At 32.3% G+C, this 22,981-nt stretch overlaps 1 long non-coding RNA gene and 1 pseudogene across 1 annotated transcript in view; one reads left to right on the top strand and one right to left on the bottom strand.

The window, feature by feature from the left end:
- The window catches only part of LOC120618097 (uncharacterized), a 495,615-nt gene that overhangs the window by 106,374 nt on the left and 366,260 nt on the right, over positions 1–22,981 (bottom strand). The window lies entirely within an intron of this gene.
- Positions 15,739–15,857, top strand: LOC120618153 (uncharacterized; annotated as a pseudogene).

The following is a 22,981-nucleotide window of genomic DNA, read 5'->3' as shown; positions in this document are numbered from 1 at the left end:
CTTAGAACATATTTAAATTTTCAAAATATTACTCTACCTCCAAGATGTAAACAAATCAAAGTTTAGGAAAAATGTTGCCTCAAATTTTTACCTGAATTTTCAACAACAAACTTTTATTTAAAATAATTTAGTTTTTACTAATATGGTCCACAAATTGTGCTTTTTATGAGTGATGTACTTAGTATTGTGGGATTAGATAACTAAAATTTGTTGACATTATTATCTTAGAGTTTAGATCCCATTATTTTGTTATTCGGTGAGCTCTTGACTTCTTGACTAATAGAAGATGGTGGAAATGATGCTATTCACTATTCATTATTCGCTATTCACTGGTTACTTTTAGAGCTATTGCCAGAGCAGATTTAGGAGCTCAAGAAGCTGGCAGTATCTATTTTTTTTGGAAATAAGCTACCATACAACAACAGCAAAGCCCAAATGTCGCATGAGCTATTCTGGATCAGCAAGCATGTATCTCCCACCCTTGTGACTGAATTATTTTCAAAGTGAATCTTCTAGCTCTGTCTAGCTGTTTTAACTGACACCACATGGAACAAAGCATTGTCATCTCTAGGAAAATCTGCCCAAATTGCAGATTCATGAGCAAAATAAACAATGGCTATTGTTTTAATCCACTCGATTTGGAATGGTTTGTTGTACAGAAATAGATAATCAGAATGCATTTTGTCATAGCTGGAAGTGGTGTGCTGCCTCCTGAAACCTAAAATCGGTGACGTTTATTAGCTTGAATTGAAAAGGAAAGAGATTAGAAAATGTTTTAAATGTTTTTATTTTGAATCCCCAAACTTCAATGAGCAGGGAGCAGGCTAAAATGGGTACTGAGTTGCAATTATGGGCCATTTTTGTGGGGGAGAAGGAAGAACAATCTCCTGGGGCTGAGCCAGGGGCTAAGCCCTACTCAAAGAACCAGCAACATACAGCAAAATGGATTTAAAAATCTCTATGGATCCATGACTGCTCTATGCTTTTGGTCTCTATCCCTACCTAGAATGGGAGTATGCCCTTGCTAGAATGGGAGTAATAATTTGGCTATCATCCATTGTCCTACAATTCCAACATTGTATGTTGGCGTGTGGAAGCAGACACATCTTTAATTCACATCTTTAATTCACATCTTCATATTAATATGAACTACATCCAAAAAGGCTCATCTGGACTTGATTTAGACAATGAGATACTGGATTCAATGAGATGAAACTTGTGGCAGGAGTGAATATATCTTGTACATGAGAAAAAAAAAAAAAAGGAGATAATTTGTGGCCAGTATGTGGACTGTGGTAGATCTTTGACATTTTTTCCTCAAGTAGAGTGGCCTATGTACCCAACAGTTAAATCTCTGTGGGCTCTGATACTACCCAATCATTAGAAAATGATAAAAGTGATCCACTGTCAATTTGTGACCCCAGGCCTCAAGCCATTGGGAGCTGCCACTGGCTCTGCAGCTTTAAATAATGTCATATGTTTTAAGTTTCTGTTACTGTTTTAGAATCCTGTCACAATGCTGCAAGGAAATCCAGGTAGCCCCAAGGGCAGAGTCTGTAGAGAGGAATGCAGGTACTGGACAAGAGCTAGATATGCAAGAGAAAAGTTTTAGGAATGGATCCTTTAATCCAGATAGCTTCTCTAGCTGGCACCATATGAAACAGAAATGAATCTTCTTCATCATGTCCTGCCCATATTGCAAACTCTTGAGCAAAATAAATTATCATTGAAGTTACCACTAATTTTGGAGTGATGTGATATATAACAGTAAGTGATAACTGTAACACAGGGAGGATGATATGGAACAGAAGATAAAATTGAGGACAAGAGAGTATGGGAACTAATAGGGAATGTATTCTAAATAAATTTTTCTTTTTTTTTTTTTTAATGGAAGAATTTCAAGAGAAATGAGCAAAAAACGAAACTAGACCTAGGAAGGTAATAAATTCCACTGTAATGCTGAAGACGAAGCAGGTAACAAAAATAAAGTTACTAATATGAAAGAAATACATAGCATTCCTCTAGTAAAGAAACAAAGAGACTTTGAAAATGACTCCTAAAGACCACAAGATTTGTTATCCCCTTGGTAGTGATTAAGGATGAGAAAACCTTAGGACTCTTACACATTATATACCTACTACAAATTTAATATTCACTGTTGCTCCTCATAGTTATTAAGACCTTTTTTAAAAATTCAAATTAGCATATTAAGATTGCTTTCAAGTATACAACACTAGACTGTCATTTCTGTAATATCCTTTTATGGGCTAAGTGAGAGCTCAATGCCTAAAGTCATTTAGTACATTGATGTAAAAACATCTCTGACACAATAGTTAAACCAGCATTCCGGACATCATCTCTTTATTTCACCACTAACTATCATATTAAATGCTCTATAAATATTTTTATTACATTCATTAAGTAGAGAATTTAAAAAATAAGACCATGGTCACTTAGCCTATATATGTGTGTATATACAGTTTGTGTTTGTGTGTACATATACATATTATGTATATTTAATATATGTGTGTACATATACAGCATACTGGTTAAAGAGGGAAGTCTCTGTGCTCTAAATAGCTGGGTTGGAATGACTTCAGCTCTGACATTATTTAGTTGTGTGCCATTGGGTAAGTTTCTCCATGTTCAATTCCTTAATGTGTAAAATAGAAATACTTCTAATACATGCGTCAGAAATTGCCTGTGATAATTAAATGAGATAAAAGATAAAAAATGCTTAGTGCTTAGTACTGACTTGGAAACTAAGTCCTCAATTTTTAAATTAGTAATTGTTATTATTTTTTCTTCCATCTTTGGATTCTAAAATGTTCTTCTCCATGTCAATGTTATTCCTCTTTTAAACCCCATTATGCTTACTTCATAAAGACAAAGTTAGAATGTCATATCTTTTCATGTATGTTCCCTGTCAGTAACTTTTGTGTTTCCATTACATGCCTTTATCCCAGATGTCCTAAAACCCAGTGTCTTAATATATTAAGAAACATTCATTTTTAAATGAGGTTGAATGAAATTTTCTTTTTTCTAACAGCCGTCTGGAGAGTAGGCTTTCCTAAAACTTAGAAATATAGAAACAGGATCATTGGCTTCATTATCTTAACAATCAGTGCAATTCTAATCAACCACTTCAGTTCAACCAAATGTCAGATGAAACTTTGGTCTTGCTTTTCAATTTCATTAGCACTATTTACATGTATTTATTTTAAAATGAACATGGTTGTCTCTAAGTTTTTAGCTTAACAAATACATTTAAAAATATAAAATCACAAAGTTCTCACTATATAAAATAAAATACCTTTCAAATTAGATATTGTGCTTGTTTAGGAGAATTACATTCACTGTATAGAAATGATTAAATCAAACATAATAGCTATGTTCCAAAGGGTCAAAGCTAATGCTTTTATTTTTTTTTCCTAAATGTGAGTCTCAAGATTCTAATTGTTATTATTGATTCAATTTCTTTCCAAACTCTTTAAAATTTTACAGTAATCCTATCAAATGTTGTATTGTGTTAAACTACAGCTTTACCTTGACAAAAATCCTTCTTTGATAACTAAGGAAAATGTTTAAATTTATTTCTATTTCTTGGATCTTATAGGCATTAGGGAAAATGTTATTGAATTATATATAACTATCCATATTGACTCTATAATTCCCTCTTGATTAAGGTCTGTATCAATATTAGATATCAGATAACTTTTAAGAAATACAAGAATGCTCTTTTGCCTCTCTCTCACACACAAAAATCTACATGTAAAAATTGACTTTAAAATGGTTTATCTCTCTTTCTATGATTTCTAAAACTCTGTAATTTACTTTTTATTTCTGATGTGGACAGGTGAGGATAATTAACAACTTTGTAACTTCCAGCTGTTTTTTCCTTGATGCTACTTCATTCAGATAAGAATTGTATTTTTTTCACATCTTTATTTCATGACTCTTGTAAAGCACGTTTACAATTCTAAGATGTGTAAATGGTGATGATCTTCTCTAATAATCCATTGCTTCTGCAACTAAATGGTACTTTTAGCAATGCTATCTCTCCCCATAATGAGGGTGGTGATAGTAGGGCATAAGGCTGTGCAGATAAGAGACATAACCTTAATGTGCAACACCCAGGATGCTAATAAAGGTCTTTCAAAGACCAAAGTTATTTCTCTCTAATAGCTATAATAATTACTAATTTTTTTATCATTTTATCAGTGTAATTTTTTAGGAGGCTTTGTTGAGATTGAGAGTACTGTGCATGTTGAATTGTTATAAACTATATAAGAACACCTGAGCACTGAATTAACAGCTTCTGACAACAAATGAGAAAGACAGAAACTGAATACAGAAGGCTGGGAAGCCTTGGGAGCCCTTTAGAAATGGCAGGAATTCTCAGGGGGCAGAAGAGCTGGTGAGAGCCATTGTTTATTTTCCATTCCCTAAGGTGGGCTGGAGCTCTATTCTGGTGCTTTGGCCTACATACTAGGTCAAAGCAGTGCTTTCACAGCTACATTGCCTGGAGCTCTTTGCCACAGAACAAAGGGAGGAAGCAGGAACCACAGGGCATCATCTCACCCACTTGACCTCCCTGTAGGGGGCCGGTCCAGAGTGGCAGGCTAGTGCCCCGGGCATTTTAAGTACCTGCTGGGCTCCAAGTAGCTTCCCAAAACTACCTGGCACACAGGGCCTACACAGAGGTATCTTCTACGTGGGACCACTTTCTGTACAACAAACTGGAGAGTGGTTGTATAGAGAACACTGGGGAGCCCTGGAAGCTCTCCAAGGACATGGGAAATTCTTCAGGGTCATAGGGACCCAGTGAGTGCCATTGTTCATGTCCCCCTTCACATCTATGGGTGGGCAAGGATTCTACTGGTCCTGCCTGCAAGGTTTTTACAGTATGTTCCCAGACACATAGCCTAAACCCATTTCAGCCTGAACAAAAAGAGCAGGCAGGATCAACAGTGCATTATTAATTACATGCACCTGGCCTCCCCACCTGGAGTTGCTCGAGCTCGGTAGGTCAGAGCCCAGATGCCTTCAGCACCCATTTGGCTCCTATCAGCATGCAAAAATGACCTGGCACACACAGCCTACACAGAGGCTGCTTCTACATAAGGCCACTTTTCTATGACTAGAAGAGACAGCTATTTTCTCTGCTTCATATAAACGAACATAGAAAATCAAACTGTTAGGTAGCCAGTCAGACATGAGTGACAGGGGAACAAAAGAATAGGGGCCCAGGCTAGAGACTGCCCAAAGAACACTCCCTATAGTAGCAGAATTTTGGGTATACACATGCACACTGGGCAAAGAGTTATATAGCAGCCAAGTGTCAGTGAAAATAACCTCACCTGCCAGTCATCTAAGAATGCCTTTGGAACCACCCATCACGGCCCAAATATAATGCAGACATTCACACTTCTGGGGGTCTTTGTGATTATTATTGTTGTGGTTGTTGTTACAGCGCTCCATTATAGCTCTTCACTAAAACAATGTGCCTCCTTGGGGCATGCTTTGTCTTTCTAAAATATTCTTGAGAGGTTTAGCTAGTAAATAGGCTTTATGGGCCATGTGGTCTCTGTTGCAGCTAATCCATTTTTGGGGGTAATACCATCAGAGAACTCTTTTTCAAACTTTCTCTCAAGTAAAAAGTAATTTTTAATTCCTTGCTTTAATTTAAACCTATTTCTCCCATAAGTTTAACATTTCATCTCTCTGAATAAGGTCCGAGGATCTAATAATGTATAACGTGGAGACTATAGTTGATAATACGGTATTGTATACTTGAAATTTGCTGAGGAACAGAACTTAAATGTTCTCATCTAAAAAAATAAAGTACTTCCTCTCTAGCCATCTTATTGGTATCCATTAATTTTCTTTTGCCACATATAGCTCAATGTTAGGTATAGCTGATGATATTTTTGTTTTGACATTTCCAGAGCAATACTCTTCTAAGTAAATCATGTTCATACACACACACACACACACACACACACACACACACACACACACACACACACACACACACACAGAGAGATCTTTGATTCCTTTGAAGCTATACCATTGAGGTATAGTTCTTCAAATCTTCCTCAAATCTTCAGTGTTATCTACTGATCTCCTGTATTCCACTTCTAAATCTAAAACCTTACTGTGGTCATGAAGAACTACAAAAACCTCAAGATGATTTTATATAAACTTATAATTCCTTGAAACTTTCATCTATATTCACCTTATCTTCCACTGCACATTATCCCTTAATTCCCATGATCATACATTGGATCTTGTCACTACTCACAGTAGTTTCCAACTACAAAGTCACTAGTCTAGACAATGATGCTTTTTCCAGCACTATTTTAAATTAATTTGATCTTTTTTTCCTACCTTATTTAGACCTTGTATCCATTAGCCATTCTTACTTATTTCCAACCCACTAACTATGTCTTCTTCTCACTTGCCTTTTTATCCAACTTATTTTCTATAAATTTTAATTTTAGTAACATTCTCGCTGATGTTATTAAAATCCCTCCCTTCTCATTTTTTGTAGTGCATCTGCCAGAATTTCCAACCCAATATTATTGCAACTATCCAATTTCTCCTTTATCTCTTAATTAAAGATTCAGTAGTTACACTGTACTATTAATTAAAAACCATCAACATATTATTTGTCAATAATCTTCTATATATTCAATCTTTTCCAACATTTTGCATCTTATTTTGTCTATTTCTCTATATCTAATAATCTTTTCAACCCTTCCTCTTCATAATTAATTTTCTTGAAAAATCTATCTACACTTATTGTCTTTATTTCACACATCTCAACTCATTCTCAACACATTCCATTCTCTTTTGTATACTAGTCATTCCTAAAAATCTTATTCCAAGGTCATCGGTGACTTCTATATGTTAAATCCAATGGATAACTTTTCAATTTATAACTTACTTTATCTTTGAGCAGAATTAAGACTGCTCAGGCATTGCTTTCTTGAAGCATTCTTCTTTGGCTTCCATGACAAATTCTCGTTTGTTTTGTTCACAGACTTGGACCCATTAATTCTTTCTCCTATTTTCTGGGCATTCTCTTTTATTAAATTCTGACGTTATCTCAGACCAAAGGGGTTAGTACCTTTCTTTGTACTCATCTCCTAAGTAAATTATATGTATCTGCAGGATCTGTTACTAAAATACACAAATAATATGTAAATTTACATTTTCAGCTAAATCTCCTCTGAGCCCCTTCAGAGGTTGCTACTGCCTGTCTGACATTCCAGGTGTTTCAGGAATATCTCATCTCAAGGACTCTGAAGTTAATTCAAAACTTTCTTTTATCTAGATTTTTTCCAGTATGTCTCGTTGTGAACTGCACAATCACTATCAACTTACACAAATCCAAAATCTAGACATTATCCTTAACTAAGTAATTACCAATCTTATCAATTTTTTCCATAGCACATCATAAATATAATAACTTTTCTCAAATCTTTTTCTACCTATTCAATCCAAACTATCAAACTCCATTACTTGTAGTACGCAATCACTACCCAACTGGTTTACGTATGATAATTTTTGCTTCACTATGATCCATTCCACATTTGGAATTATTGACATACTTGAAGAAAAATGTATAGCTTTAATATTTTAATTATGAAACAAAAAATAATACCAATGTGAACTTTACGTCCTCTATGATGTTACAGTCATTCATCCATTGTACAAATAATTTTTGAATAATGGCTATATAGGGTAACCACACAATTTATTGTCCAAATTGAGACACTTTGGCAATGGGAAAGGAGTTCCAAACCAGATAACATGAAGAGGTACTTTCTCTGGAAATACCTAATCATGTTCTAGCACTTTACAATGTAGTGAAGATATTGTAGTGAGCAAGACAATCTAAAATTTTACCTTCCTAAAGAGTTTGTTCTGGAGAAGATACAGGAAATAAGAGTAAACATATACAGATCATATTAATTACAACTTCAGATTTCATCTCTTCCCACCAGACAACAAACATTTCAGTCATTTTGTTTTTTTCTTTTAATGTTACCAACCATGTGATGATTTCTACCACTTTGGGAACCTCAAAAATTCTGAACCAAGACCTTAGTCAAGAACTTTCTTCTTTTAACATTTCTAGATGGTCTGTTTAATTTTTGGAAATTAACTAATTAACTTTAATATCATTTACTCCAAAAAGGAGTACATATTCTCTCAGGGACATTTTATATGCCATCCATTCTTCAATTCTCCATTTTTTTTTTCCTGAACCAGGTCCATCTATCTGCATCTAAAGATTGAAACAATGATAGCCAAGATTCAGTTTGTGTCCCTCCCTTCCCTTCCTTCCTTCCTTCCTTCCTTCCTTCTTTCCTTCCTTCCCTCCTTTCTATACATTGAGATTACTATCTGTTAAAAAATAAAAAAAAACAGTATATATGATATTTGAAGTATAGACACAAATAAGTAAGGAGATGCCACCTCCTAGTACTCTTTTAGTTCCTCACACCTGACAGTTAATAATCAATGTATTTTATGCATAATGAGGACAGGAGGGCCTTCCATGTTAAGGAGCATTGAGCCAGAAGCTTTCTACCTTTTATATGGTTATGTAGAAAGAGAATTTACAGAAACATTTCTATGGAATAATATAAAATACCTGCTTTTCCTCAGAAATATACTTTAGGTCCTATTCTTTGTTTTTATATATTTTGTGTTCTCTTCTTTACACGGTCTGTCATAGTAGCATTTATTGCCTCGTGTTTCAAAGGGTTGTTTGTCTGTATTTTATACATACTTTTGACTGAAGACACCGATATCCCCAGTGCCTAGCATGATAACTAATATATAAAAGTAGCAGAAAATTTTAGATGAGTGAATGTCCCCAAAAACTTTTAAAATAAAAGTAGAAAGGTGACAAACTTTAAAAGATAATAAGTGGGATAATATTTAAAACATTTATGATAATACTTGATTTTGCAATTATGAAATAAAAATAAAGAAGCCATAACATCTGATTATTTTAATACAAGTGATAAATGCTCTTACAGTGGTAATAAAAATAATTCAGGGCAGACATTCTTTAGCCTTCTTGGTACTGTTGATTTATAAATTGTTTCTTGTTGACTGAATGACATGAGAAATCATTAGTGAAGTGAGTGCCAGGAGTAAGGAGGAGGGTGAGGTTCCATTAGGGATGTCACAGAAAGACATAGAAATGAGAAAATGAATGGTGTTCAAATAGCCATAAAAATAAAATGATAGAACAATCTTTATTTTTTTTGCAATTAGCTAATACTCAGGAAACATCTTTCCTTCCTGGTTTTATTTGCCATAATAGTCTCTTTACTCCTCATCACTTCAATATACAGTAATACAGACTAGAAAACATGCAACCAATATCTTAGATTTCTTTAGAATTAATGAATATCTTATTGGTACAATATTTTGAAACACTCAAGAAAACTATGCTGTGATATTAAGAAGAATTAACCTACATATATTTCTTTCTGACTAGTCAGGATATTTTTATAAGCATGTATGACCCACAGAGGAGATATAACTTCTCTTCCTCTGCTTTTTTTTTCAGAATGAAAAAGTTGCTTTGCCCTACATTATAAAATTCACTTCCTTCATGGGATGAAAAATTGATTGAATCAAAATCTAATTAAGATACTAGTTCTATTTCTGTATTGGCAATCATTTCAATGGAATTCAGCCAGTAAACACAGAGTATCTAATTATATTAATGATTCTGAATCTGTGAGTGTGTATAATTTTGAGTATTTAATTACACTCCTATCCATGATCACAGATTCTTATTCCTAATTCTAGAGTGATGGTCACAGTGACAACAACAGGAAAAATTATGCCTAGTTGACCATGAAAATTAACAAAAAGCCTCTAACATTATTTCTTATAAACTACTTATAAATAGGAAGGCATATGCCTGAAAAACAAATCTAGCTAACCATAAGTATAATTTCTAGAAGGTCTTGATTTTCTTTCATTATTCTTATCTATCTGTTATGAAAAAAAAAATCTATAAATGATCAAATAAAATGAGAGATATGAGATTCCTGTTTAATTCTGATAGCAAGACAATAAATAAATAGAAAAAAAGTTATTTCTCAGCATTTAGTAGCTTACAGAACTCCTAGATGTGTCAATATTTGTTTAAGAAAGTAAAAATTATAGCTAAGGATAACATACATTTGAATTAATTGTCACCTTTGGCATTCAGTAAACCCTATAATTAGAAGGAAAAGGGAAATACAGAGAAATCTTACCTGAAAGTGTTTTAAAAAGTGTTTCTTATTAAATAAGACATAAATATTTTAAAAATTAGAAGATAATCTTTAAACACCAAAAGATATAATAAAGAAAAAAATGAAAGAAAGAAAGATACTCACTCATGGTCCAGTCACTGAAATACACTGAAATACAATTACTGTTAATATACTGTAGTCTCTTAATTATTTTATTTATATGTGTATTTTTAAGATAAAAAATAGGTACATTTATTTAAGTATCTTGTATATATATGTTTAGTTTTCAGAAGCAACACTATGGTACTTTTTGTTTTTATAAACAGTAGCATTAATATCTTCATAATATTCCAGATGATTTTATGTTCCCCATGTACTTTTTAAAAAATAATGATGATTTTTATCTTTATTAAAGTATTGGTCTTGCATGGAGAAATCACAAGTATTAATTTGATTATGTTTGCCATATTTATATATTTAGAGATTCTAAATATAATTCATTCTTTTAAGAGAAGGAACTGAATTACCTGAGTCAATAGGTATACAGAACTTAACTGCTCTCTGCTTCCTCTTAACCTACATTCATATGCTAACTCTCGGTCTCTCACCGTGCATGCATGTGTGTGTGCGTGTGTGTGCATGCGTGTGCGTGTGTGCGTGGAGGGTTGTTTTGATAAAGGGTTTAATGCTTGTGCTTATGTATATACACACACACTTTGTTTACCTCTGCTCATCAAAGTTTGAAAATATACTGATGTTGTTAGAGACATACATTTGTTTATTGTAGATTTGTCCTGTTCTACTAATTTTTACTGGGAGAAATCCAGCCACTATTTCCATAACTTCCACCACAAAGTAGAGCCAACTCTTTAATCTGGACCTAGATTTACTCTCTAATAATATTTCTTCTAGATATCAAAATATCTGGGGATTTTCGGAGCACTAATGTTAAAACATAAATGATCGATACGCTGTCTCAGTTAATGTACAAATTTGCCACCTACTTTTCTATGACAGGCAACTTCAAGGATTGTAAAAAGTATACATAAATATATAAACATTGTTCTAGTAATGAAAACTAGATTTTGAAGTGATTGGCATTTGTTATATGATCTATACCTTTCCAGATTTCACTTTATTGGTCTCCTTATGATATGAACATTTATAGCACTTTACTGTTTCAACGACTTCTTAGGAAGTGTTAATTCTCTATTTGGATACCTTTACTCACTTTTTAATTTTAGTCTTATTAGCTAGAACATCATCTCTCTTCCTCTGTATTCTTCAAGATTCTAACTGACAGGGAAAAATGAAATATTGAATAGAGGCCCCAAACTAAAATTAGATCGTATTTGTTCTGAGGGAATGGGTTGCAGGGCAGGAAGCTATAATTTTAGAAATGAATATTTAACCCCATGGTTTCCTTGTAGTCACACTATATGCAAAACAGTTATGATACATGGAACATCTTATGACATGTCCTCCTTATTTCTCTTAGTTTAAATAGACAGTAAATAAAAGAAAAAGTATTCCATGTTTTCTACTTCTTCATAAAATAAAGATCTATTAATATCTCCTTTCCCCAAAAGTAATAAGAATTCTATCAATGTTGTAATTTTCCTGAAGTAGAAAATTATATTTAGTCATCTCATTTACTTCTATCCCAACCATATGGTTTATGTAGATCATATTTAGGATAAAACACTAAAAAGACTGTGTGACTTAAAATTCATTCACTTACATTGCTCTTCTTTCTTGCTCTTATTTCAATCAATAGTCTATGAAATTGTAAAGCACAGAACTCGACACAGATATATAGTTTTTATTAAAGTGTCAAAATATGTGTATTAAAACACACAGGAACTTTATCCTTTACTAGAATTAAAATCTGTTATTTCAAATCATAAGTCCGTTATTGTGAGAAAGAACTAGCACCTTCTGTAAGGGAAAAAAACAGGCCTACTTTTAGCAGTTATAATAAGTTATAGAAAATACCTTAAAACTGTATTTCACTCATCACTTGCGTGTATAGTGTAAGCAGTATTTGCAATCTGAGTAAACTTATATATCTGAAAACTAGCAGTTTCCTGCATGATGGAAATCTTAGCAGCAGCCTAAATCTATCAGACTATACTTGGAGGAAGGAGACTACCCCACTTAGACCCTAAGAATCTGTTTAATAATATAAATCGTCTATATCAGATTAATAATGTCTAATGTTAATTTTTGTGACTGGGCAGTTTAATTGTAAGTTTCTATATAAGAACTCAAAACACTCACTGATATGGGGCATGTCTTAGTAATGGAGATTAATCTGAGAATTAAAAAGTCTCCAGATTGACAGTGAGAAGAAAATAGTCGATAGAAAATGAAGTAAAGCTCAGACTCCATTTGGCTGACTATTCAAATTATATTTAAGTAGGTTGACTAGTTCTGAATTATATAGGCCTGAGTGGGAAGTAATGAGTCAGACTAAATCATTTTCACTATCTTTATTGGGATCTGGCAGGTGTTCTGAATCTGTCCTTTAATTTCCTTTCTTGAATATATTTTATGCCAACATAATATTGAATTACAATATTTTTCACAATTGATTAAGGTAAATGCCTTCAAAAGATTTGTCTTTAGAAATATAAAATGATGAGGTGATATTTTCCAAGAGGAAAATCAAAGCAAATGAAAAGTTATGACTAATACTTTTAGCAGATATTGGTTTTTTTAAACTACTTTTCAACTTCAATTGGCATTTAAATTTAAATTCCACAAATATCAAGTCAGATACTACCAAAGGTGCTTTCAAAGTCCTGTTAACATTGTCAGAAAAATATTTAGACAAATGTTGCTCTCTTTTTCTCCATAGTTCCACAGAGAACTTAAAAAAATTAATATTTCCTGGTTCTTTTGACATTACATTACAGGAAAAAACAGTGGGTGCAGGAATTATCTGCGAGAGAATGCTGACTGCCATTCTGATTTCAACATACAGTGTTCCTGACAGTGTTTGCATTGTTCCATCTGAAACTTTTTCTTTTTACGAACGTTACCACCCTCCAGCCTGTAAGAGGCAGCTGGTCTGTGGGACTTTTGGCAAAAACGCTTAGCTAGCCATACTGTACCAAGAATACACATAATTGTACCACCACAAAGACTAAAGCAAAAGTTCCGTTCTAGAACCATTTGTCAGAAAAACAAATATAGACATTAAAGCAAAACAAAACCAAGGGTTATACTCTTCTGTTTAGAATACAGGACTGGTGGAAAAGTCCATGGATATGGAGAACGCATTAGAAGAAATGTTATGAGAAAACAGGTATCAATCCTCATTTTGAAGTTTCGAGTCTCTTTGACCTTGAGCAACCCACTTAATCTCTTTGAAAAATACATTTCAAAAAATATCTACCATATGAATTTGCAGCGGGACAATTTGTGAGACAATTCTTTTATAAATTTTAAGTGTAAGACAAACCTATTCATTGTCATTTATGGTTATAATCATAATTATTAAAGACTCAGCCTGGTAACGCTCCTTTCCCACAAAATCTTCTAAAGTATAGGGTATTCTAAATTACCAAGAATTTTGTAATAGAGGTTGTCAATGTCGAAATATCTTCACCAGCTCGAAAACCTTTACTTGTTACTGGAGTAAATCCTAAATTTCTTTACTGAGCATTTGAGGTCATTTAGTCGCTATAGATAGGTATTTTTGTATCTAACTTCCATTATTTGTCATTTGCTTGCTACTTTCAAACTGTATTGTTTTTGTTTTCTGAATATGCATTACCACTTTCATGTGTTTTCTTCACAACCTCTATCTTCAGCTAAAATTCCATTCCCAAGTAGCTCTTCTGGCTACAATCTCATTCTCCCAATTTTTTTTTTTCACAAAGTTTCCCATAGTCCTCTAACCTATTTCCTACAGAAATTTACTAATGCACTTCAGTAGATAAAATTTAATACAGGTTAATAAACACACTATATATCTATAATATGCAAGGTACCTGCCTAAGTACTTGTAAAAAAATGGGTGAATGTTGTTTAGAAAGTCAGATATTTAAATGGTTAAGAAAAATATTATGGTTCAGAGATTATTACATAGTTCATGTCTATATAGAGATGCAGATTAAAAATCTATTTTTAGAATAGCTCAATGTTTCCCAAGGTGTGGCCTTAGGAATACCTCATCAGAATCACAAGTAGCATTTGATGAAATCCAGATTCTGAGTCTCAATCCCATACCTCTCAGATCAGAATTTGAGACAGGAGGGGTGGGAACCTTTCTGTAACAACTTTTTGAGAGATTCCTTGATCTGTAAATATTGAACACTATTCCACCACAGATATTATCACTTTTACAAAGTGGCATAGCAAGTGAATACTAAAAATATCAGCTGTTTTGAGTCTAGATTCCAAATGGCTCTCATTATGATATACAGATGCCATATATTAATGACTTCACATCTTAATTCCCTAGCTGAATAAATTATGATTCCTTTTAGGGAAATTAAAATAACTTGTTTATTTTTCCTAGTAACTTGTGTGTACTTCACTTGGTGGGTAAGAAAATGTCAAAAAGTGAAAGCAACAAATTTTTAAAAATAAAGGGGTACTGACAATTGTGTGCTTGTGTGTGTGTGTGTGTATGTGTGTGTGTGTGTGTGTGTATGTATCACTTAATGAACATACACACAAATAGGGATATATTTTTTACTTCCAGTTGATGTCTCAATAGAGAAAAATCGAGTTGTATTTATAAGCAAACATTTTATGTTTTGGGTACTATTTTAAATTTCACTTAAAATATTTTTCAATTTCTCATTGTTAGTGTAGAAAAATAAATTTGTGCTTAGTATATTGACTTGGAATCTTGTGATCTTACTAAACTTAACTATTAGTGCTAAGCATAGTAAATATTTTGTAGATTCCTTGGGATTTTCTATTTGGAAAATCATATCTACAAATAGAGGTAATTTCATTTCTTCCATTCCAATATGAATACCTAATGTATTTTTTCCATTTAATTTCTGTGTCTAGGACATACCCCAGTCACACAGATTAAAAAAAAAAAAAAAAAAGACTTAGGCAACAGAAGTTAGGTAATGTTATCTCTTATGGAAAGTGACCATCTTTTTCCAAAGGGTGCTATTTAATTGTCATGTAAAATGTATTCCCAGCTGTATTCATGACCCACTTTCAAATTTATAAATTGTTTGCTAGAGGATATTAAGACTCCTTCCATCTGTATTTTCACTCTTTGGCCAAAGGGTTATTAATAAAATCATGAACTCTAAAAAAATAGAGTTGGATAACTATCAAAAAATACATGATAGAAAGTGAAGCACTAGGAATTTGACTTGGGGTCTATTTAACACCAAAATCTTGACATTTAAGTGCTAGCAACCAACATAGAAATGATTACGTTTTCTATAACATTCCCAAGTTATAACTCTATAAAGATATCATTGGAGTCTATGGCCATGCCACTCTGAACACACCCGATCTCTTCTAATCTCAGAAGCTAAGCAGGGTCGGGCCTGGTTAGTACTTGGATGAGAGACTATCTAGGAAGACAAGGTGCTGTAGGCAATTAAATAAATAAATAAATAAATAAATAAATAGTTGGAAAAATTATTTATTATTGAAACACTGCTCTTGCATACTTTGTAAAAATTTACACAAAACTTTCAGTGATTTGGCTTAAAAAATTAAAATAAATCCTTCAAATTTCACTTTTGACCAGCTTAGCATGACTATAAGTGAAAATAACTTTCATCAAAGCTGCACAATAAAGAAAAATAAAGGCATATAATTACTTCCATAATTAATGATAAATGTGAAAAAATGAGTAGTTCTATGCAGCAAAAATATAAAAATATCTATGGAGAGTTGTTTAGATGTGTTTTCTAATTCTTTCTATTACAGCATGTCTGGTTAGAATTCATGCAATTCTAACATGTAATTAGTTGCATGTTATACACATGCAATTAGTTGGATTATCTACTACATCTACTCATAATCCTCATGCTCTTCCTTCATTAAATTTTATTATTACCACATGTTTAAATGTATGTGGAAGTAAAGGAAAAATATTTGGTCGTACATGGTAAAATGCAGATTTCTGAATTGAAGGCAAATTCAGTAATAGAAAAAGTTACATTGTATGAATGGCATAGAAACCAGATATGTACACTATATTTTCCCTAATATCTGTGCTCAATATTTTCTAAATATTGATAATTATTATCTGAGAACTGTTTAATATTTAACTATGTTTAAACTATTTTATATTCAATTAATAGAAATTAAAATATTACTGTCTTATTTATTTATAGTTATTTCTAGTTTGATTTCTGAAACATTTTATTTTGATAATCTAAAAGTTATGATTATGTATGTATATTTATTGTTTTTGTAATAACAATGACATAATTTAAAATTATAAATTATTTTTATCTTCAATTAAGAAAGGAACCTCATTCATAACCAGTTATAACAAGTTTTGAGATATATGTGGGTGTATAATATGAATTACGTGTTTTGTATTGGCCAAAAAAATTTATGTGAATCAGTTTCTTTCAAGTGAACTTTACTAAACATACTCTTGAAACACTAAATTTATACAACAAAATGCTGTCTTGTCTGAGTCTTAAATCTGTTTTTTAAATGACAAACAAAAGCCCTTAATTTTTATTTTACTTATTTCCAATCACCAGATCACTGAGCATTTTTTAGGAGGAAGCTCGCTTCTCTTTGATGGTTTATCTAAAGCGGATATCTGGTCGAGAGCCTAGAGAAAAATCAAATTACATTGAACTAATTATTTTAATATAACTGACAAGTGTATGGTAAATTTCTAATTGGTAGGCTGTTTATATTTCTTCTTGTTATAACAGGATAACTTTAAAGCAGTCTCTGTTGATTTTAATTCCCAATTTTATTCTTCTTATAAGATACTTAGGCAAAACTAAAAACTAAAATAAATTCTAATACATTATGTGAGAGGCAGTTGCTTGCATTTTCATTATATTATATTGTGTGAACTATATACAATCACTTATTCTGAAACAGAAAAGGTAGATTTTAGAAGTATCTATAGAAAAGCTAAGCTCATGCTGAAATTAAGGGATTCATATGATTAAGTTTTAACACTGTTTCCTCTAATATTTACTTATTTGTTTACAATAATTTTATATAAAGTGAAACAGGCTGTTGACAACTTAAAAATAATCAATACAAGAAAAACTACAAAGAAACCAAAAGAAGAAAAGTACATTTTTGGAAAAGCCATTTCTTTTTTGGTTTAAAATTCTGCTTTCTGAATACGATCACTCCTCAGATAATTATTTCAACTCTCAAGCAATCTATGCCATTTGGAACTTGTCATGATTTCTATTGAGTAGCCAATGCGATCTCTTGATTTCATCATTGCTCTACTTAAAATTCTTCACTAGCTTGTTACAGTGAGAGAAAAAATCCCAACTTCTTGCTATTGCTTACTTGACATTTTTCCTACATTTCCAACCTCATTTCACATCTCTCACTTTGTTCCATTCATTCACTGTGCTGCTCTATACTGGGTTACTCAAAACACTCAGCTTTTTCCTATCTCATTGGTAAGAAATAACTTTTTTTGCTTATTCCAACTGATCTTTACCTATTTCCTACTTGTAATTCAAATCTCAACTTATATGTCACCTCTTCAGAGAACCTTCATCCACCATTGACAGTGAGTATTGTTGCTATAACAATGAGCAGGTTGCTGTAACAATAGCAATTCCCTTTTCTCTGGTAACTTAAATATAATTTCCAATGGCTCACCTGCATTTTATGGGAATTTGACTACACTCTAAGCTAAATGATGATTTTTTTCTAAGCTCGTAATTATACCAACTCTCACTATGGTCATTATTTTAAAGAGAGGACAATGACCTAGTCAGAACCCATGTGATACAGAAAAACTAACACCATAGTTTGCATAAGATTAACATTCTTAATATTTACAAAAGACTAATTTTACTGTTCTTCCTCTCTCTCTCAATTTAGACAAGGTCAAGAAACTGCGTAGCCTGGAAAGTGTCTGACACACTGACAACAATAGAAAGTCTACTTTAAGATAAAGTTGATACTAAATCTGGGGCCTTGCAGCTACCAATAACATACTAATTCTAAAAACCCCGAAGTCTACCCAGCCTTCCGAATTGCTGTCATTATTTTTGCTTACATTTTTGTTTTTTACAGTTCAATGCACTCTTACTGATATGCATCTATCTGAATTAATATCACTATCTTTTAGTTACTTTCTATCTTATTCCTCTGTTTTATGTTCTACCTTGAATTTATAAATATCAAATATCACATTTTATTTGTTCGAGTATTTATTTTATGCACCCTAAATAATATGAACCTTAAAAAATAGGGGTTATTTCTATATTATTCATTTTTACATCTTTAGTACCTTGAATAATGCTTTGCATATAGTAGGCAAAAAATAATATTTTTTGTTGGATAAATGAGCAATAAAAATGGCTGGAACGAGTTAACAAAATCTCAGAGGCTGCTGGTTATATCAGATTCATTAAGCATTGTCCCATTATTCTTAACAGAAACCTAGAGGTTCCATTGAAATCACAGCTCACATTAAGCTCCAAGTTCCAAATATTACACCATATTTAAGAAAGTCTGACCCTACCACATATTCAATTGACTCTATTCATTTTTGTTTATCTAAGCTTAGTTTATACTCAAGTCTGTTAAACAGGCTTTTTGCCTATGTCTGAGACTTAGCCTCAATGGTGAATCTGTTTCCAGTCCTAATCCCTTTCCTGAGTTACCCTATCCATTGACTACTCCCACATAAAAGCACCATAATCATCTGAAACTCAGCATGTATGAGATGAAGACATTTAAATAAAGACATATTGCTTTTCTATTCTTGTCCTCAATTTTTATTCTATTCTTGTCCCCAATTTTTATTCTTTACATTTGGATGTAAAGACTTGAGCCAAATGGTTTTCTTAGACTATTAGGTGAAGATGATCTTGAGAGTTTTGAGGAGTACTGGTCAGGTATTTTGTAAAATGTGCCACAGTTAAGGTTTGTCTGATGTTTTTCTCATGTTTAGACTGAGGTTATGTATTTTGAGGAGGAGGATGGTAGAGATAAAATGCCATTTCCTCACATCATATCAGGGTATATATACTCTTAACATGATTTATCACTGTTGATGTGAAACCTGATAATTTGGCTGAGGTAGTGTTTTTCAGATTTCTCCACTGTAGTTATTCTGTTTCTCTTTCTGATAGAGTATTCTTTGGAATAAAATTATTATATGCTACCTCTTAGGTAATAGTTTTTCTAGGCCCTCTCACCTGACAGAGCAAGGAAATGTATGGGTATATAGTAACATGTATACATGTATATATCCATAAGTATTTCATATGTAATCACATGTATTTATATTAAGCTGAACATGAGTACATACTGATACGCTTAGCTGTATTTCATTACCAATGTGGATAATTCCAGTTTTTTCAGCTTGCTTACCTATAAACTTCTCCAACAGTGAGAAATCCAGTTCCCACCAGTCATTTACTTAATTGTTCAATTCCATTATGATCGAATGATGATGCCAGAATCATTAACATATAATTCCTTAGGAAAGAACATTATCAAGTAGTATACAGTGTGTGTGCAGTTGCTTTTGCTTTTAGTCTCACAGACTCCACTCATTTCCAAAATTATTTAGGGCAGCACCATTTCTTTCCATCCCTATCAGTGAGGCTATTTCATACATTCATATTACAGTTAGATTGTTTTTTCACATTCTACAACCCATCCTAAGATCCTTTGAGCTATTTTTTTTTTTTTACTTTGCATATGTTATGGTTCAGTCTTTGTGTTATAAAATTCTATAGCTTTTAACAAATGCATTGATTTTTGCACTGCATATTCTACTTCCCTTAAGAATTATTTTACTTGAATAGTTGGTCATTTATTATTAAATATTTTATTTATACCTAACTCAATAAACTATATTTCATTTGAACTGTAAATAAGATTATTTTTTACCACACTTTAGTAACTCTGAACACAAAATTTTCTGTAGTGAGTTTAAAATACATTATTTTTTTTCCTTGGGAAGATTTTCGGTCCACTTAGTCTGCTTTGCTGCCTCCAGCAGTGACCATTTCTTCATATTTCAGGCAAAGTAAAAATTCCCAAAGCACATTTTTCCAGCCGTGTAGTACTAAACTAGATTCAATAAGATAGTTTTTCAATTGATAGATCTTAGTGGTAGGAATGTTATAAAAAAATAGGTAGAAAAGAAACAAGAATGTTTCTAATAAGTAATCTCTATGTAGGTATAGCTCACCTTAAATCATAAGTATATTATAAAAGTCTACTGTGAATAATTTTGAAATAAATATACATTCAAAATATACTTGGGAAATTGTCACTGAAAACATTTCTATTAAATAGCATTATGGATTATGGACTATTTTTTACCTCAATCCAAAGTTTCATATACTGGGTTTACTTAAGCAAAGCATAATTATACAATTTAAAAAGTTATAGATAAGCTAAAACGTAAACTGTATATTAAAATTAATTTGAAAACTATACCTACTGAGAAAGAGCATTTTAAAAATCAATTGTACAAATATATATTTTTCAGAGTTATGTTTATAAGGTTAATCAAGTATTACTGTCAGTTTGATTTACTTTTGAGTACCTTTAGAAAGCATTTTTAACATGAATTTTCCTATGAGAGTGAAATTATTACTTAAAATCATTAAATATGTGCTGAGCATCTGCTAATGTGTTAGGCACATATTCCAATCCTAGTAACAGTATATGGCACACTCCCTCCATCTCCCACAATATATTCCACTTCTGGAGATGACTAGGTTTAAATCAAATAAGGAAAGTGTAGGAGCCAACTAAAACGCATAGCTGGAAATTCTAAAGAAATTACATTAGATCTTTTCTTCTACTGGAGTTTTTTATAACATTTGGCACAGGGACTTTCTCCCTTGACACTGGTATAATAAGAACCAGCACAATTTGAGAATATCTCTGGATAGTCTTTTCTTTCCCATCATCCACAGGGGGAAAAAAAAGACAATGGAAAGAATCTAGTTAAAGAAGCTATTTAAGCACATTCCATTTTGGGTCTTTTCTTCCTTTGTCTTTTAGTTGGAGCAGTGAGATAAAGAAATCCAAGATCTATGAGTTCTACTGCAGTATTGTCAGCTGTATAGTGCACAAAGATTTGTGTGCAATTCAGCAACAGGGACCAAAATTCAGACCTAGGATTGAGAATGCACCAAGTTTGTTAGTTGGAATTACTTGACAATTCCAAGATTGAGATCCTAGTCTATCTCACGTTTTCTTAAATTATAAAATATTTTAATATTATAGAAAATGTTAATGTATAATAAACATAACATCTGTTTAACCATTATCCAGTTTTATCAACTGTGATAATTCACATTTTCATCTGGGAGTTTTCACTAAATTAAATATTACTGAAATGATTGAAAACTCTATACGTGCCAAGTCTATTTCAAGAATTATTAACTTAATTTTGCTTTGTATTATACCTTAACCAAAATAATATACTTTATCACAAAATAAAAATGTAATATTATTTTCCTTAAGCAAAGCTTTATATAATCAGTGTCATCTTATATGGATATTTTTCATTGTTCTGAATTCTTCTCTGTAATTCTTCTTTATATTGGTAAACTTTTTATTAAGTATTAAGAATGCAGAATTAAGTATAAATTATACATGTTCAGCTTGGTTTTCCTTCTACAAATACAGCCATATAAACAGCACCCAGATTATTACTGTTCACAAAGAAGTTATATTTTTTTCAAGTAATTTCAATCTCACTTCAAGCCAAAAGTAATTAGTATCATAATTTCTTGATAACATAGGTTCGTGTTGACTAGTATTAAACATTACCGAATATAATCATATGGCATATATTCTTTTTATACCTGGATTTTTGATGGGGATTATACTTCATCTGTAGATGAGTTTGCAAAGAATTTTGTTACAATATATTATCTTTCAAGCCATAAATATTTTTTTTCCAGTTATCTAGTGCTCTATAACAAATTTTCCAAAAATTTAGTGGCTTAAGACAACAATAATTTATTTTGCTCATTAATCTACAATTAGAGCACAGTTTTCTGAAGATTGCTTACTTTTCCTCAATACAGCTTCGGCCAGGGATACTACCAAAATGGCTTAATCACATTGCTGACAAGTTGTGGATGACTGTCAGCTAATGGTTGTGCTGAAGTTGTTGGCTCTGGGCCTCTCATTGGGGCTGCTTGGTCTTTCTGCCAGCAGGACAGGTAGATTCCAAAAGCAAGTATTCCAAGAGGTAAGAACTGAAGCTGCTAGTCTCTTAAGGCCTGAGCCTGGAAACATAAAATGTTCTATTGGCCAAAGCGGTCACATCCAGGATAAAGAGGAGGAGACATAAGCTTACCTCTTCATGGGAAAAGTATCAAATAATTTGTGGCCATCTTAATCCTTCACAGAGGTATTCATCACATTTCTCCTAGATAGATAACTTACTCCTGGGCATGTAAAAGTTTGATGTTATTGTAAATGAAAAAATTCTGTAGAAAAGATTTTTTTTTGTTGTTATGTGTCTCAGTTCTGAATTTTAAATAAAACCAGACTGCTATCTG

Source organism: Pteropus medius, unplaced genomic scaffold (assembly GCF_902729225.1).
Source record: "Pteropus medius unplaced genomic scaffold, Ma_sr-lr_union100, whole genome shotgun sequence".
In the NCBI taxonomy this organism is placed as follows: Eukaryota; Metazoa; Chordata; class Mammalia; order Chiroptera; family Pteropodidae; genus Pteropus; species Pteropus medius.
Note: the sequence above shows the minus strand (reverse complement) of the source record. Positions and strands in the feature narration are given on the sequence as shown.